This window comes from Calypte anna, chromosome 1 (genome assembly GCF_003957555.1).
Source record: "Calypte anna isolate BGI_N300 chromosome 1, bCalAnn1_v1.p, whole genome shotgun sequence".
Classification (NCBI taxonomy): Eukaryota; Metazoa; Chordata; class Aves; order Apodiformes; family Trochilidae; genus Calypte; species Calypte anna.
In genome coordinates this window covers 110,902,493-110,918,637 of record NC_044244.1, presented here as the reverse complement: position 1 = coordinate 110,918,637, position 16,145 = coordinate 110,902,493, and the positions used below count along the sequence as shown (strand labels likewise).

Sequence of the window (16,145 nt, the reverse complement as noted above, 5' to 3'; positions counted from 1 at the left end):
TATTAGTGATACAAAGAACAACAAGGGGAGGGAAGCAACAAAGATAACTCATAAACTGATGAAGACAATGGGATATGTCAAGAATTTCTGGAGAATCAGAGGCCAACTTCAAGATTTCCATAAAAGACATTCCACATCTGGAAACCCCTCAGGACACACAGAGAAAGAAAGAGGTGAACCGCTTTGTGCTCTATCCATAGATTATTTCATCAAGGCCTCCTGCCCTACTACCTCCCAATGGAATGGCTGGAAAGAATTCTGCATGGGTACATCCTTTTTTCCCCCCCATAATAGCTACTCCTCTCACTTATAATTACAGTAGAAGATTAAGCTATTAGTCAAGATAGCAACTGATGGGATTTAGTGAAGACAACTACTGCAAATGAAGAACAAATTGAGCTAATCACACACTTAAATTGAGGCAATTAAGTGAGGAATTACTTTGGTTCACTGAAGAGAAACATCTTCTCATTACCCAGTAGTGGTAAGAGACAAACTATGTTAAACTTTAAGAAAAATAACCAAAGAGGTATTTACACATTTGGCTTTTATAACCTAATTTAGGATACAGCATGCAGTTCTAGTTAGCAGATACACAGTCCAAACAGATGTTCCATCTGCAAACAACGACACTAGACAAAGCTGGTATCGCTCCCAGATGTTTATCACTGCCACCCTGCCAGAGCTAATTACTTCCACAGCTCTACCACTGAGCTCACAGAACATGTGAATGATTTCTGATCTTTTCTGCATCAAGGCAGATAGGCTACTTCAACCCACTGTTAAAGGTGGCAATGATGAAAACCAGCTGACTTTGTCTGAAGCACATTGCTGTGTACTCAAACAACCCTTGCTCTTGGCTGACCTATTAGTGTGGTAATTTCTGGTCCATGTGTGGTGATTATCAACTCACAGCAGGACTATCTTTAACCAGCACAGCTATACCAAATACTATGTGGCCTAAGGTATCTGAAGTGAGCCTAAGAACACAACTTTGGGACAATTTAGCTTTAAAAATGCCAACTGTTGTTTGTTGAAGAAATAGAGTAGAATCACAGAATCATAAGGAAAACTTGTGCATTTGTGTTATATCCAAAGAATTACAAGTAGGAAAAATAACCTGAGGCTGAGAGTCAGCTGATGCAGAATAGAATTAACTCTCTCTTTGTTTTGAAAATAAAGTGTAAGGAAAGCCTGAGGAAATGTTTGAAGTCGTGTAAACTGGAAGCTAATGCATGAACTGCAATCAGAAACACTACTGAAAACTACAGCATGGGGAAATCACAAAAGCATTGTGTTCTGCAAAATAAAGCAAAAGGAAAATAAAATCAGGCCCTAAATAAAAATAAGCAGGAAGGTGAAACAAAGAGTGGAAAGGGAGCTAAATTAAGATGGGTATTCATAAATAGGAATGTGGAAACTTTATGTAAGTTAAGGGGTCTGTAAGAGAAGAGATTAAAGGTGAGCTGAAACATACAAAGTCATCACTTAACATACATCACTCCACACCTACTCTACTCACTCCTTCCTAATTAAGCTAAGAGACCACCCAGTAATGTTAATATAAGGTGCAAGTAAGCCGCTGGAGTTCAGTAATATCATTTTTAACATATACAAGCTACAACAGATGTTTGTAAGAGATATAAATAGTTATGCTTCAGGGTATAGACCAACCACTAACTGTCTTAGGGTTGTGAAGAAACAACCCAACAGACTTGTTAACAAGTAATTGTTCCATCTAATTTTCTCCTATACAGATTCCTTTGAAGTCCTTCAGAGAAAAATGGATGATTGGCACACTCAACAGAGCTACTTGTTCTTTCTTATTTAACTTTAGTCTTGGTATTTGCTCTATAACACAGCCTTTTATTCACAAACAAAGGTGCAAAGAAACTAAAATCAAACCAGTAAGCCTGTCTGACACGTGAAAAGCATCTACAACTGGTTCCACTTTTCATCAAAATACAGAACATATGCTTCCAGGGCACACTTCTTTCTCAAGGAGTTGAAATATTGTATGTGAGAAAGCTGCTCACCCCTTTCCTTCAGCTCACTGAAGAAGACATTATCTTGTTCCAGCAGAGTGAATCCCACTGATGCACAATACAGAAGACAGAAACCTAAAAAATAACAGAGAAACATTCAGGAGGAGACAACGACCTAGAACACATTTTTCCGAGACAATATGATTAAAGGAAGTATTTAGGTTTATTATGTGGTTCCCTCCTGAAATTTAACTCAACTGGCAGGTTTTTTTCTGCATGTTTTGCAAAATTCCTTTTTGCATTTTTAATAATCTCTAATTACAACCACGATCCCATGCTATTTTCTGAACCTTCCCCTCATTTTATTCCATTCACTCTCTGTATTTGTATCTGTGTTTGTGTTTGCTGACATCTGGACTGCTAACTTGTTTGCTGTTCAACTTTTCTATTTTACTCTTTGGCTCCATGTTTGTCAGCTTAACTACACAAAACATGTTCCAAAAAATAAATGCAAATAAGAACAACCCATGACTATTTGAAATAAAGTCCTTCCATGTAAAATTTTAGCAGGAAACAAACAAAAAAAAAAGGTCAGATATTTTTTAACATTTAAACCTCCTTCGCAGTCATGCTTTCATTTGATTATGGAATGTATTCTAATTACGACTATGATCAAGCAACAGACTATATGATATAAGCTAACAGACTATAGAAGGGGAGCAAACCCTCAAGTGTTCTGTGAAGACAGGTTCTGCTACAGGATTATTTAGCAATTTTAAGAAGTTTTCAAAAAATTACCACTTAAAATTGCTGTTATTGTATTTAATTTAATAGTAACTGTATGGTGTATTAAAGCTGCTTCTTAACAGTAGCAGTGATGGCTATATGATGGCTAAAACACACAGCTGAGACCTTGAATAAGATGACCTTTTCAAAGTGAGGTGAAACTGGAATTTGGATTTGAGAAACACAATTTATCCATGCATAGTGTAATGTTTTTTCAGATAGATTCAGAGAAAAATAAAAAGCCACTCAATATGTATGCAACTCTGGTTCATGAAACCTAGCTCTGAAACAGAAGAGAAGATACTCTGCAAAGGTGTAAGGCGGTATAAGCTTCAGTAATTGGTTAGAGATTAAATACTAAGCTAAAAGGAGTTTTAGTTCCAACTGATGATGCCCTGGTCTTATTACAAGTTGTTACCACTTTGTCTTACACTGTTAGAGACCTGCCCTTTCCAAAGAATGGACTTCCCTCATTTTTGTAACTTCTGAATTCTGCGTACTCCCTCATTCCTGTCTTTGCACACTATCTTTTTTTATTTTGGCTCTCATTTTCACCTACCTCAACTTAATAGACTATTTTCCAATAGAGGACTTCTCATTATTCATAGCATCTACTGAATGTAGGTCACTGACAGATAAATGGGGATTATCTATTCCTTGTTTCTGTTCAGACGTAAAGGGGGACTACTTCATCACTGCAAATCTGAAAAATCTGCTTGCATCATTCACAAACAACTGCAGAAAAAAATGACTGCACCACTGTTGCCAGATCTGGTCACTCAAAAATAATGTATGAAGAAGAAAGTAGCCCTTTTATGCAAAGCCTTCCACTGAAACCCTGGAAATAGGCAAGTTTCTAAAGAGTGTATGAGACACAGAGAGAAAGAGGTACTGAAGAAATGAAGGCACATGTGAAAGGTGCTGCAGAGGAAGGAAACAGAGGACATTGTAGTCATGTTTTCTTCCTTCAAGAGACACTTGACAGGATTTAAGGACAGAGTTTACCCCAAAACATACCAGACAAGAAAATATGAGAGATCTGAGCTTGCATGTTATGTCCTCTCACTTATCCCAGTGGAAGCAAGAACAGGGAATAGATACAGATGTTGAAAGACAGAGACAATACCAAGACACTGTGGACCCTAAACTTGAAGCTGCTATTGCTGATATTTAACTATGAAACTGGAATCAAGTCACTTAAAAAGCACATCACAATTTAAGTTTTTATTACAGAGTAAATTATGACCTGTTAATTCAAGTGTAGAACCCTCTGCTCAGTCATTCTCTCATTTTTCACGTCAGCTAGTAAGAAACAAAAACCTGTGCATACATTCACATATAAAAATATTAGTAGACATTAATAAAGATACATCTGTATTTATATAGATTCAAATAAAAAATAATAATGAAGCTATACCAGGAGTATACATGACAATATGCCACCAGGGAGTCATTCTGCCTATCTCCATTCAACCTGCCTACAAAGAGACATTGAGTAAAATTAAGACAAACAAATCAATATGAAGCTGGTGCATACAAGTTTACTGAAACTGCACAAATGAGAGTGTACTCCTCATTCAGCAGCAAGGTGGTTTCCAGTTATCACATACTTACCAAACACAGTTATTATTTAGAATATTATAGGTTTAGAAAGATGTTCCTGTTCAGGAACACACCACCAGCCTCAGGGAGCTGCACTACAGATACACTTAAACAGTTATTACACAACAGTTTTGATGTCAATTTCCTGGGGACACAAGCCCTAAAAAGACACAAAACTAATTTCTGGGTGCAGTTAAATGAGATTTACTTTCTGTCACTGTTTCCCCTTTATTGTTTGGTGGTACAATAAAGTTAATTATATGTTAATCTTGATGAATAAGAGATCACATTAAGAAACTGAATGCATATTATGCTTTAGGAAAAAGAAAATTAAAATAAATTAAAATTCACCATTGAGGTTAGATTTCTTCAGAAATACAGGCTACACTACCAGCTACCATCAACCTTTCTTTGCCTGTAGGATTTTGAACATACATATCATATAACACTGACTTTAATGGGCAGTATGTATGCTGTTGGGGAGGTCTGGCTGCGTAATCTTTCATAGCATTCTCTTTCCCTACCATCCCATTTCAGAACCTAACAAGCCATACCAAGGATTTATATAACAGAACTTTCCAAGCATCATGACACAATGTCACACAGCATGACAAAACCCAAACCATTTCATGAAAATATTTGTGTCCCTTCAGCAATTCCATCTTTGTGTAGACTGTTTTCAGTATTTTAAAGGAACTCTGAAAATTCTCCTATCAACACGTACCAAATATGAAATAGTATGGTAGAAACATCAGCCTCTTTACAAACTAAAACTGCATATGCAGTACTTACAAAATGGGCTTTAAGCACACAATAGAAATTTCTCAAGGCAGGACACAAGCAGAATTAAGGATATCTGTCTCTTCTGAAGAACTTCAGCCCCTTAATTCTACACACATTCATACACAGCAGTGTATTTCTTGGGAACCATGTGTGATCATGGTTCACATTCACGTAACTGCTAATTTACCAAAGTGCTTCCTAACGACAAGGAAGAGAAAGATGAGAAATTCTACCCAATCTAGTAATAAAATCATGTCACCTCTGTAAGTTTAGGCATCCTGCCTCCTTTGCAGAGGGAAATCCTCAGGTTGATGCCTTTCCTTCTGCAAAACTAAAACTGCACTCTTCTAACTACTAAGTTATTAAAAGATTCTCAATTCCAAGAAACTTCCTACAGCATCTCCATTTCTTCTACCCATTTCACACTGTAATATTAGTTCCATAAATTAAGAAATTAAGGGGACTAAACAGAAGTTTTGGTTAAAGGAAAAAAAAAAACCAAACCCAAACAAGATACCAACTTTAATCGCTCCAAGACTCCTGAATGATTATGGTCTGAGGAAACAAAACTATTTCCCATCACTCTGTCATTTATCCCCATTATTCACATAGTAAGTGAAGATTCCTTCAGGGTTTTTTTTCTTCTGTACTCTTAACACTGAAAACTAAAGAACTTCTTAGTTCTTGCTTATAAATCCATCCTATCATGATTCCTCACACATGCCTACTTGTCCCAGGACAGAGAAGCACTTTTTTCCATTCAGTATTTACCCAATGTATTACCATAACATTTTAGACCCCAAAATCAGGAAGATAAGTGTAGTATCTGCCTTGCTGCCATAATGGTAAGAAAACTTCATTAGAAAGACTTACAAAACTCCCTTCCCTACCAGAGAACATGTATCAGCAATTCTACAGCTGGAACCGAATCTTGTACAACTTTCCAATTTAATGATATTTAATTACTTTTTCAAACAGAGTTTCACTGGAAAAGACAAACAAACAAAAAAACCCCAACCAAACAGAACTCCACCCTCCACATTTCCCCAACTTTCCCCACATGGATAAGCAGCAGGTTTGTGTGCGCACTAGACAGAAGTCCATTTCTTTGCTGCTGAAGCCTCTGGAATATCCATGCAAGCATGTAGTGAATCTCTGCAGGAGACACTCATTTTATCAGATGCTTCCAGGAGAATTAAACCAAAGCAATGGGAAATCCTGTTTTAATCATTATTTGTATCAGCACCCAATAAACTATGAGTGAAATTAATCTTGTTTTATGTTTAAACTTTGCGGTTTCATAAAGAAGACACAGAATAACCACCAATCTCACTATGACTTTATTGTTATTGAGTATTTTACAGTGTTAGCAAGTAGTTTAAGCAAGCATATGGAAGGTTTCCAACATTGTTATTATAAATCCACGAGAGTTTCTAATGTTTCTTTCTATGAAAGGCTGAATTCCTAACGCTACTGAAGTACATTTAAAGGATGAATAAGACTTCTATTTATCTAATAACTGCATTTAAAATAGACTTAAGATGTTGAATGAGTAAGAAAATCCCCTCCTTACATTTTTGGCACTGAAACACTTAATCAAAATTAGGATGTTCCATCACCAGTTATTTTACATCCTTTATAATTTCAGAAACAATGAGCCTGTCAATGAATCAAGCATTAACTCAGACCAACTGAATAAACTAAAGCAACAAAAAAATACTGGTCTTGCAACTCTCTGTAAAATCCAGTTTCAGTCATTAGTAACACTTCCAGATGCTTCCCTCTTTTGACTTCAGTGTTTTGTTGAACATGAACAACTTTGTTTTTCTGCTAAGTGCATGCCTTAAATGAACCATTACTTTCCTTTCAAAACAATGATGAAATAAAATTCTTCCTTTCCTGCTCCACTTAGTCCACTACTCCTTAGTAATGGTGAACCAGAAACAACCAGTTCAACTATTTTCTCCAAGAAAGACATGCTGTGTTCTAGCCTCTTGTTTGTACTGCCAATGCTCTTCATGCTCCCCTATCTCCTATCCATGTTCATTCTGTTCTTCAGCCTCATACTACCATTCCATGTTGTTCCTTCCACACCAGCATACTTCTCCTTCTCATAGAATCATAGAATCCTTGGGGTTGGAAGGGACCTCGAAAGATCACCTAGTCCAACCCCCCCTGCCAGAGCAGGGCCACCTAGAGCACTTCGCATAGGAACATGTCCAGGCGGGTTTTGAATGTCTCCAGTGAAGGAGACTCCACGACCCCCCTGGGCAGCCTGTTCCAGGGCTCTGTCACCCTTACAGTAAAAAAATTTTTTCGAATATTCAACTTGAACCTCCTATGCTCCAATTTACACCCATTACCCCTTGTCCTATCACTGGTCACCACTGAGAAGAGCCTAACTCCATCTCCCTGACACTCACCCCTTGCATATTTGAAAACATTGATGAGGTCACCCCTCAGTCTCCTTTTCTCCAAACTAAAGAGACCCAGCTCCCTCAGCCTTTCCTCATAAGGGAGATGTTCCACTCCCTTAATCATCTTAGTAGCTCTGCACTGGACTCTTTCAAGCACTTCCCTGTCCTTCTTGAACTAAGGGGCCCAGAACTGGACACAATACTCCAGGTGCGGCCTCACCAATGCAGAATAGAGGGGGAGGAGAACCTCTCTTGACCTACTAACCACACCCTTTCTAATGCACCCCAGGATGCCATTGGCCTTCTTGGCCACAAGGGCACCTCTCCCTCTCTTGTTCTTCCCGCTTCTGATCATTTTTACTTTTGCTAGTCTCATCCTTTTCATAATCCTGAGCCTACTGTGTTTCCACCAAGCATCTCTGTTCCCCACCTCTCCCTGAAAACCAATTTTGATCCATTGCTCCACAAGTACAACTGCTACCTAAGCATTCCGTGGCTGGTGGAGAAGCACAGATAAAGATTACCTAGGATTAAACTTGCCCATAACTAACTGCTGTGGGATGCATCACACTTAACTTGTTGGTCTAGATGATAATTGCACAGTCAGTTCACATGCAGGGACCAACACACAGGAAGATATCCATGTTACAAGGAATATTCAGATAGTTAACAAATATCTGTTGATTAACATACATGAGATAGTTTTTAAAGAGCTTGCTCCCTGTGAAGGTTTATGCTTTCTTCTCCTCTTACCTATGAAACACAAAATTCTAGAACTGATGTGTTGACAGGGTCTTAAATAAGACAAACAAGTATTTTCACCTTCTTTAAATTGTCATATTTTCTCTCTCTTCAAAGTAACTTCCAAAATGCCGAGTAACTTCAGCTTAGTTTCTGGAATAGCCCTGCTTAAACATACTCATCATGGCAAATTTCAGTATGATTAAGAAATAAGCTACTGAAACCAACATCTCAAAAACAAAACAAACCCACCAAAAAACCAACAAGAAACACAGGAACCTTACTCCTGGTGTTGTTACTGTCATGACCTAGAACACAGAAATCATGGACTTGTGGACTGACCTGAAGCTCATAATCTTTAGTTATAAATCATACAACACATCACACACATTTTGCTGCCCATACACTTTAGGAATGTCAAACGTGTATAAAGCTCCAATTTCTGTTTCGCAATTGCCTCTGTTTCCTTTGAACAGAAAAGACTTTCTTTTTTCAGCAGTAAGTATTATAATATCCTTTTCTCTTTGTGGTGTTTTTTTGTTTTTTCTTTTGTTTTGTTTTGCTGTGTAATTTGAAAAAACTAAGCAGGATGTGAAGTATAGCCACATTTCCTTGCTTTCTCCGTCTTCAAGAAAGACCACAGGCAATTCCAAAAGCTCACATATAAAATAGAAACTGGATTTTAATGGTTTTTAAAAAACTGATCCCTCTTTTTGTAGACAAGCAGGAATCTACCATACTCTGCTTTTTTTGCCTGGATTTATTGTAACCTGCAGCAGATGACAGTTACAGACCATAGGTATCATCAGCTAAGGGACTGTGCATGATTATCAGCGTCAGCTCCCATTTCCAAAAATGGCCCTTCTGTCTAATAGCACAGCTGTTTTCTACACATATGTAGAAAAAAAATGAGAATGTGGCCTGGAGTAGTTGCTGTATTAAAAACCAACAAGTGTGTTCATATGAAGGATGATAAGCAAACATGTGATGACAAGCAGACCTAACTTATACTTCCAATTCTAACACCAGCTTCCTCTGTCCTTCAGAAACACACACATTATCCCCATGCTGCTGGCAGAGGAACCAGAGGAAGGTGCTGTCCTTTACCAAATTCATAAAAGCATGTCAGTGTTCTGCTAACAACAAAGATTAGTATTCCCAGATCCTTGGCGTTGCCATTTTATTTTCTACTCTACTGCTAGTTCCATTTGCTGATACCTGTATTCTACAGTTACACCATGAAACAATCTTACTGAAGAAAGTGAAGAACCTGATAGCAAAACCTCAGCATTCAATTATCTTGGGAAGAGCTGTAACAGCCTGGGTAAAATAGTTTGGTAACATCTGGCAGCAAGTAAGCAAAGCAAAGAATTCTATCAGCAGATTTTTTTTCCTTGTTCTTGGAATCCTCTTGCTTAGAAGAGCGATCGGTTGTTTTACATTTTGTACAACACTGAGCTGTGGTAAAATAACCCCCTCAAGAGACTTATCATTTGTAAAGCTCAAGGCTCTTTAACAAGCAAGACTGAAGCAACCAGCTGCTGCAATACAGAAGTAACATTTGTAGAATTTTAAATTCACACATACAAAAAATTCAGTCATTTAAAAAAACAGTCCCAACATTTTAAATTCATGCACAAAAAAAAAAAATAATTAGTCTTGCTTACACCAAAATGAAAATATTAATCTGCTTTACTGCAAGCTTTCACCTATGTGCAACTTTGAAGGAGTAACATTTGGTTCCCAGACCATTGCATAATATTCTGAAATACAATTTGGACTACCTCCCTCTTCATTCAGGGCATTAACTGAGCGATTAGAACAAGCAGTTCCACTATCACAGCAGTGGTTCTGTGCATCGTTCACCCTTGGTCCTTAATACAGGTCTTAGTAATAGCAAAAGTTATTCTTTTCCAGGAAACTGAATTGCTCCTAAACACTTCTAAATTTGCTGTGGCAGCAATTATTATCATTTTATTTAAGCACAGCATTACACTACGAGGAAAAGTATAAAAATAATACAGTGAGAAAGCAAAATTCTGAAAAAAGAGGTGTGCCTTCTAGAATATGTACCAGTTTATGAGACTGAAGTATTTACACTAAATATGGATATTTAATCCATTCTAAGCTCCTTTCAGTTGCATTATTGGAAGACTGCAAGGAGACAGTTCCACAATGTTTTACAATGTTATTTTTTATTCAAAATATAATCGTTATCTTTTACATTGTATCTAGACTAAGGAAGAGGTTGCAAGCTACTCAGTATTACACTTTTCACATGCCAAAATGAACTGTCAAATATAAACTAAACCCCCAACCAACCGTAACAACAACATACACAAAACCTGAAGAATTCCCAGTTTTCCTATTTGAACACAGGAAATAATAAGATAAATTCAGTCCAGCAAAGCACTTTAACTACGTGATAAGACAATTCATTTCAGATGAGACAGGTACTAATATTCAGTCTATGTAGAGAAGGATAAAAAGGCACAAATTAAAAACTGCTTGCCTCCAAATCACTCAGGAGATCAATGAGAACAAACAGCATAAGTCTTCAAAGTCTCAGTGCAGAGCACTAGGCTCCATACTACCTATCTCTACCCTGTGCATGAAGTAAAGGGAGTGATGCCTTTCACCACTTACTTGAAGCTTACATTAAGAAAACATAGTGACACCTACACTGAAGTTTTTCTGCAGATACTTTAATTATAAAATGACAAGAAAATATGTAAAGTGGTAACAGTCAACAGTAAAAAAACATGATATACTTTTAAGAACAACTGAACATAGAACATACATGAAAAAAATCAAACCACATCAGAATTACTTATTGCGGATAGATTAAAATCAGTGACATACCAAGAAGTGTGAAATTACTTCTTCGGACTGAAAAAATTGTGAAATTTGGAAGTGTTTTTTCCTTGCAAGATTTTTAAAACTTAAATGTAATTATTATGTACGGCTACACACAGCCAGAAAGGAATAATTCTGCAGTACTGTTTTAAAGAGATATTTAGACAATGCATTTGCTGTTGCTTGAGACTCTAGCAATTACAAGGTTTGGAAATACACAGAAGTATTTCCGATACAACAATGCCTACTCCTTCAGTATAATCTAAAAATGTGTACATACAGCTAACAAGGACTGACTAGTCCTTTACTCTTAAACAAAACTTTGCCATTTACCCACTTGCAGAAGCTGTACCACTTCAACTACACATATGTAATTCAAGGGATACAGATCCATAGGACAAGCAGACCACAAACAGTTTGCATCCCTTAGAGGAAAGGGAAAAACCCTTAACTGTATTCACAGCATTGAGAATAGAGAGGTAAATATATTTCTTAAACTATAGTTGTTACAATTCCCCTAATCAAAAATCTACACTGGTGAAACTTTGTACAGAGCATAAAATAATACTCATAAAATTATGAGCAGTATTATGAAGTAACTGCATGTGTATGCTTCTGTAAAGACTAAGAAAGGATTTTTTAGCTTTTTTTAAAGAAATTAAATGAGACATTCAGCACTCGCCTGCTGTCCTCCATAGGATGCTGGATCTTCCAACATCCATATACCAGAACATATTGTCCATGCTCCCTATGCCTGTGATTTGTTTAATGGAATGCACAAAACATATTCCAAAATGGAGCTAGGACAAAAATTAATCTTGTCTGGACAGCTCTTAACTGCATATGACAACGACCAAAAAAAAACCCCAAAACACCAAATAATCAAAAGTACTTCATTGCATGACAAAGATTCACTTACAAAGGTATCATACCAGATCTAGTCTCAGACAATGGCAAAAAGGGGTACCAACTGCAGACTGTGTCTCTAAAATTACATATAATGTTCCCGTTTTGGACAAAAGAAAATATGTACGAAATAATAAAAAAGATAGTGACAAGTGGCACAGAGAAGTATCACACAGACATGTTAACTATTTATACTGTTAAGAGATTGTTAACTATTTATACTGTTAAGAGATGGACTCTGGGCCATCCAGCTGGTGCTGTGGGAATGAGGGAAAGCTATCGACTACTCCCACAGAGACCCGGGACATGTGGCTAATTGAGGCATTATTTCAGGATAAAACCAGCACTTGATTTATTATTGTTTACACATATCGTAAGCAGGGCCTCTGGGGCAATGTCAAGTTCCAGCTCCTAATTGTGCCTGTATAAACTCAGGGAAGCCCTCGGTTTAGGGTGTGAAAAAGCTTCTCTTCGTAAGCGAGCCAAGAGACAATGAGGTCACATCAAAAATAAAAAATAATTTTAAAAATTAAAAAAAAAAAAAAAAAAAAAAAAAAAGGAAGAAATCACCTCACGCTAGAATTGCGCACACTGCCCCGAGTGCCAGCCGCTAACAGAATTTGCTTTCTATGAATAAGATGGGAGGCGGGGGGGGAAGGGAGGAAAGGGGGAGGCGGGAAGCACGGCCAAAGACGTGACAGCCCCCGCTCTCCGGGGGGCCGGGCCGCGCTGGGCTCCGCCGAACCCCGTCGCCACCAGGGCCAGGGTCTGGCTGTCACCAGCCCACCCTCACCGGCACCCCGCAGCGCCAGTGCGAGGCATACGCGCGGCCTCGGCGGACAAATACCGTCGGCAGCCCCCTTCCCCCTCAGCCTTCCCCCGAGCCGCACCCGTCCGGGCCGGGGCAGGTGCTGAGAGGAGGCAGCTGCCGCGATGGCTTGATCCCCGCCACAAGCGAGGGCTCTTCCGACTGGGTCGGCGGGACCTGGCACAGCAGCGAGGAGAGGCGGGGGCGAACAGGGCCCCGGAGAGCCCCCGCCCCCCACACCCCCTCCCCCGCCGAGGAACGCCTGCCAACACGGCGCTGGCCCTTTAAGTGTCCCGTCGCCGCCCCCCTTCCGTCGCCCCCTCGCCGCCCTCCTCCTCCTCCTCTTTCTCCCTTTGGCCGCCGCCGCCGCGTCCCCTCCGCGCGGTGCCGAGTGAGCGCCCCGCGCTCCCTCTCTTCCTTCTCCCTCTCCCTCTCTCACACACAGAGTCTTTCTCGGGGAGCGCGCGGCGCCCGCGCGCCCCCGCCGGCGCGCGCGCCCCCACAAGAGACAACGGTTACACGGCGGCCGTTCCAGAATTTTCCTCGCTCCCCCCCTCCCTCTCTCCCTCCCTTCCCTTCCCTCCCCTCCCCGCGCCTGCCCGCCACCGCCCCTAACCCCCCTCCGGGCGAGTTGCGGAGCGCGGGTGCCCCCCCTCCCCGCTGTTCCGCGTGCCGGGCTCGCCTCCCCACCCCCCACCCCCTTCTCCTTTTCCTTCTCCCAACCACCACCACCACCGCTACCACCACCGCTACCACCACCCCCCCACACGGTCTGGTGGTACGCCTGGGCCCGGCCGGCGGCGGCAGCGGCGGGCGCGCCGTGATGGATGGCTGGCTGGCTGGCTGGGAGCGGGTTTGAGTGACAGCGCTTACCTGGGTGCCAATCTTCGTCACACTGACAAGCGGCTGCAGCAATCGGGACCCGCACCGCCGCGACACGCGTCACGCGCACCACACGCACCCGGCCAATCGCCGCCCGCGCCGCCCCAGACGACACCACGCCGCGCATCACGCCTCATCAATATTCACCGCGGGGGGCGGGGGCGCGCGGCGGCGCGGGGAGGGGGGGCGCGCGGGCAGCCCCCGCCCCGCCGGCCGACAGCCCCCACCCCCCCAGGCCCTGCGCCGGCGCCTCCCGGCTCGCACTCATGAATATGGATGAAGGGGGCGGGGCGGAGGGAGGGGGGGGTGCCGGGCACGCCCCTCCCCCGGCACCGGAGGAAGGGGAGGGAGTGATGGGGGGGGGGGGGAGGTGAAACCACCTCCTCGGGGGAGGAGGAAGAGGGAGATACCAAGTGGCTCGGCCAGGCGGGACGATGGTGGCCGCTTGTCGCCTGTCCCTGACGGGACTGAGCCCGCTGCTCTTCCCGCTGCTCGCCACCCCGTCCCGAGGGAGGGCTAAAGGCTTGGGGGGGGGGGGATGTCCGCTGCCTCGCCCGGCTGCCGTCGGCCATGGGGGTTTCGCGTCTCCCCGCTCGGGCGCGTGTCCGGTGTCCCCGGGGAGGGTGGAGGGAGCCCTGGGGTCACCCTGCACCCCCCGAGAAGCCTCGAGTGTGGGAGCCTCGGTGGAGGCGGGCGGGGGTCTCGCTGGAGGCCTCCCTGGAGGCCGTACGGGCCTGTGTCCCGGGCACTGTGAGGGACAACTGCTCCTCAGATCTGTGCCTGCTGCAGCCGCCTGAACGGGCTGCTCGGTGGGTCCGTGCCGTGACCATTCCTCCCACAGACCTCCTCCACTCGTCTTGCAAACCCACGTCCCACTGCATGCTCCGAGTGAGTGGGGATCCTGCACTGCAGGGCAGTCCCCAGGGCCTCAGGATCTTAAAATCACATAATCACACAGAATCATCTGGGTTGGAAAGGAGCTCTGAGATCATCAAGTCCAACCCTTGATCCAGTACTGCCATGGTTCCCAGACCATGGCACTGAGTGCCACATCCAGTCTCTTCTTAACAACCTCCAGGGATGGAGAATCCACCACCTCCCTGGGCAGCCCATTCCAATCCCTGATCACCCTCTCCGTAGAAAATTTTTTCCTAACATCCAACCTAAACCTCCCCTGGCAGAGCTTAACTCCATGCCCTCTTGTCTTACTGATGGCTGCCTGGGAGAAGAGACCGACCCGCCCCTGGCTACCCCCTCCTTTCAGGGAGTTGTAGAGAGTGATGAGGTCTCCCCTGAGCCTCCTCTTTTCCAGGCTTAACACCCCCAGCTCCCTCAGCTTCTCCTCACAGGACTTGTGCTGGATCCCTTCACAGCCTCCTTGCTCTGTTACAGTCAAGGTGCTGGGTACAGATTCTTTTTTGTACCAAAAGTCACATTCTCTGCTTGGAAGAAATGGTACTATCAGAGCTCCTCTCTCCTGTTCCAACACGGTTAAATGTGTCCCATTTCCCTAAACTGTTCTTAAAGGGCAGGGGAATCAGAGGGGGGAAATGTGGTTTCTGACAGATGCATGGCTCATGTTTTAGCCATGTCGCTGTAGGGATGTTTGAAAAGTTTCTCTCTTGTAGACCTCTGCTGAGGGCTTGAGGGTAGACCCTTTCAGTCAGGTCACTGAGGTGATCTCTCATCTCTACCTTGCTCATTAAGGTATCTGAAAGATCATCTTAACAGCCTCTCCCTCTCTCTTTTAGAGCAAAAGTTACCAAGGCAGGGAAGAAGCTGATACATAAAGGGCAAATCTCATCTTGGGAAGCTGAGCTCAAAACCAAGCCAGATTTAATATTGGGTTTTGCAGTCCCTCTGCAGAACAGCAGCTGAGAGTCTACATAATTATCCTGTACCCCTGTAAAGTGGAAATTCCCAACAGTTTTCCAAGATCAGTGTCATTCTTCCTCATGGTTTAACAGTTGCAAGCTGCCTAGTTTGTTTTATATAACACTTGCCTCGGCCAGGCCACTTAAGGAAGATCTGGCAAATAGACTGGTAATAGAAATAGCTACTTAAGTGTTCCTGTACGCCAGGTCTGCCTTCTGTCCTTTGAGCAAAACTGCTGTGTCAAGACCTTGCTCAGCCAACACAGTTGCTCCTGGTCTTCAGGAATCTATCCACTCTGTGCACACTACCACCATTTGTCCACTAACAAAACCACCGTTTCATCCTCTTGCTAGACAGCTTGGAACCTTTACAGGAGTTCCTTTTCCAGCTTATTTTCCCCTGTACAGACAGATCCACGGGGATGTCTGGCTTGTGAACAGAGAAAGAACTTGTACACCTAGAAGGGAGAGTGGCAAAGAAAACTATGCTAATCCAGAGTACTCT

General features: G+C 42.5%; 1 protein-coding gene across 1 annotated transcript in view; it reads right to left on the bottom strand.

The window, feature by feature from the left end:
* PKNOX1 (PBX/knotted 1 homeobox 1) overlaps positions 1 to 13,855 on the bottom strand; it is a 45,927-nt gene extending 32,072 nt beyond the window's left edge. The window contains exons 1-2 of the mRNA XM_030446933.1: positions 13,758 to 13,855; positions 2,037 to 2,120 (exon numbers count right to left, since the gene is read on the bottom strand). The gene's annotated coding sequence lies outside the window, so the exon portion shown is untranslated. The remainder of the gene's footprint in view (positions 1 to 2,036; positions 2,121 to 13,757) is intronic.
* Positions 13,856 to 16,145: the final 2,290 nt, after the last annotated feature.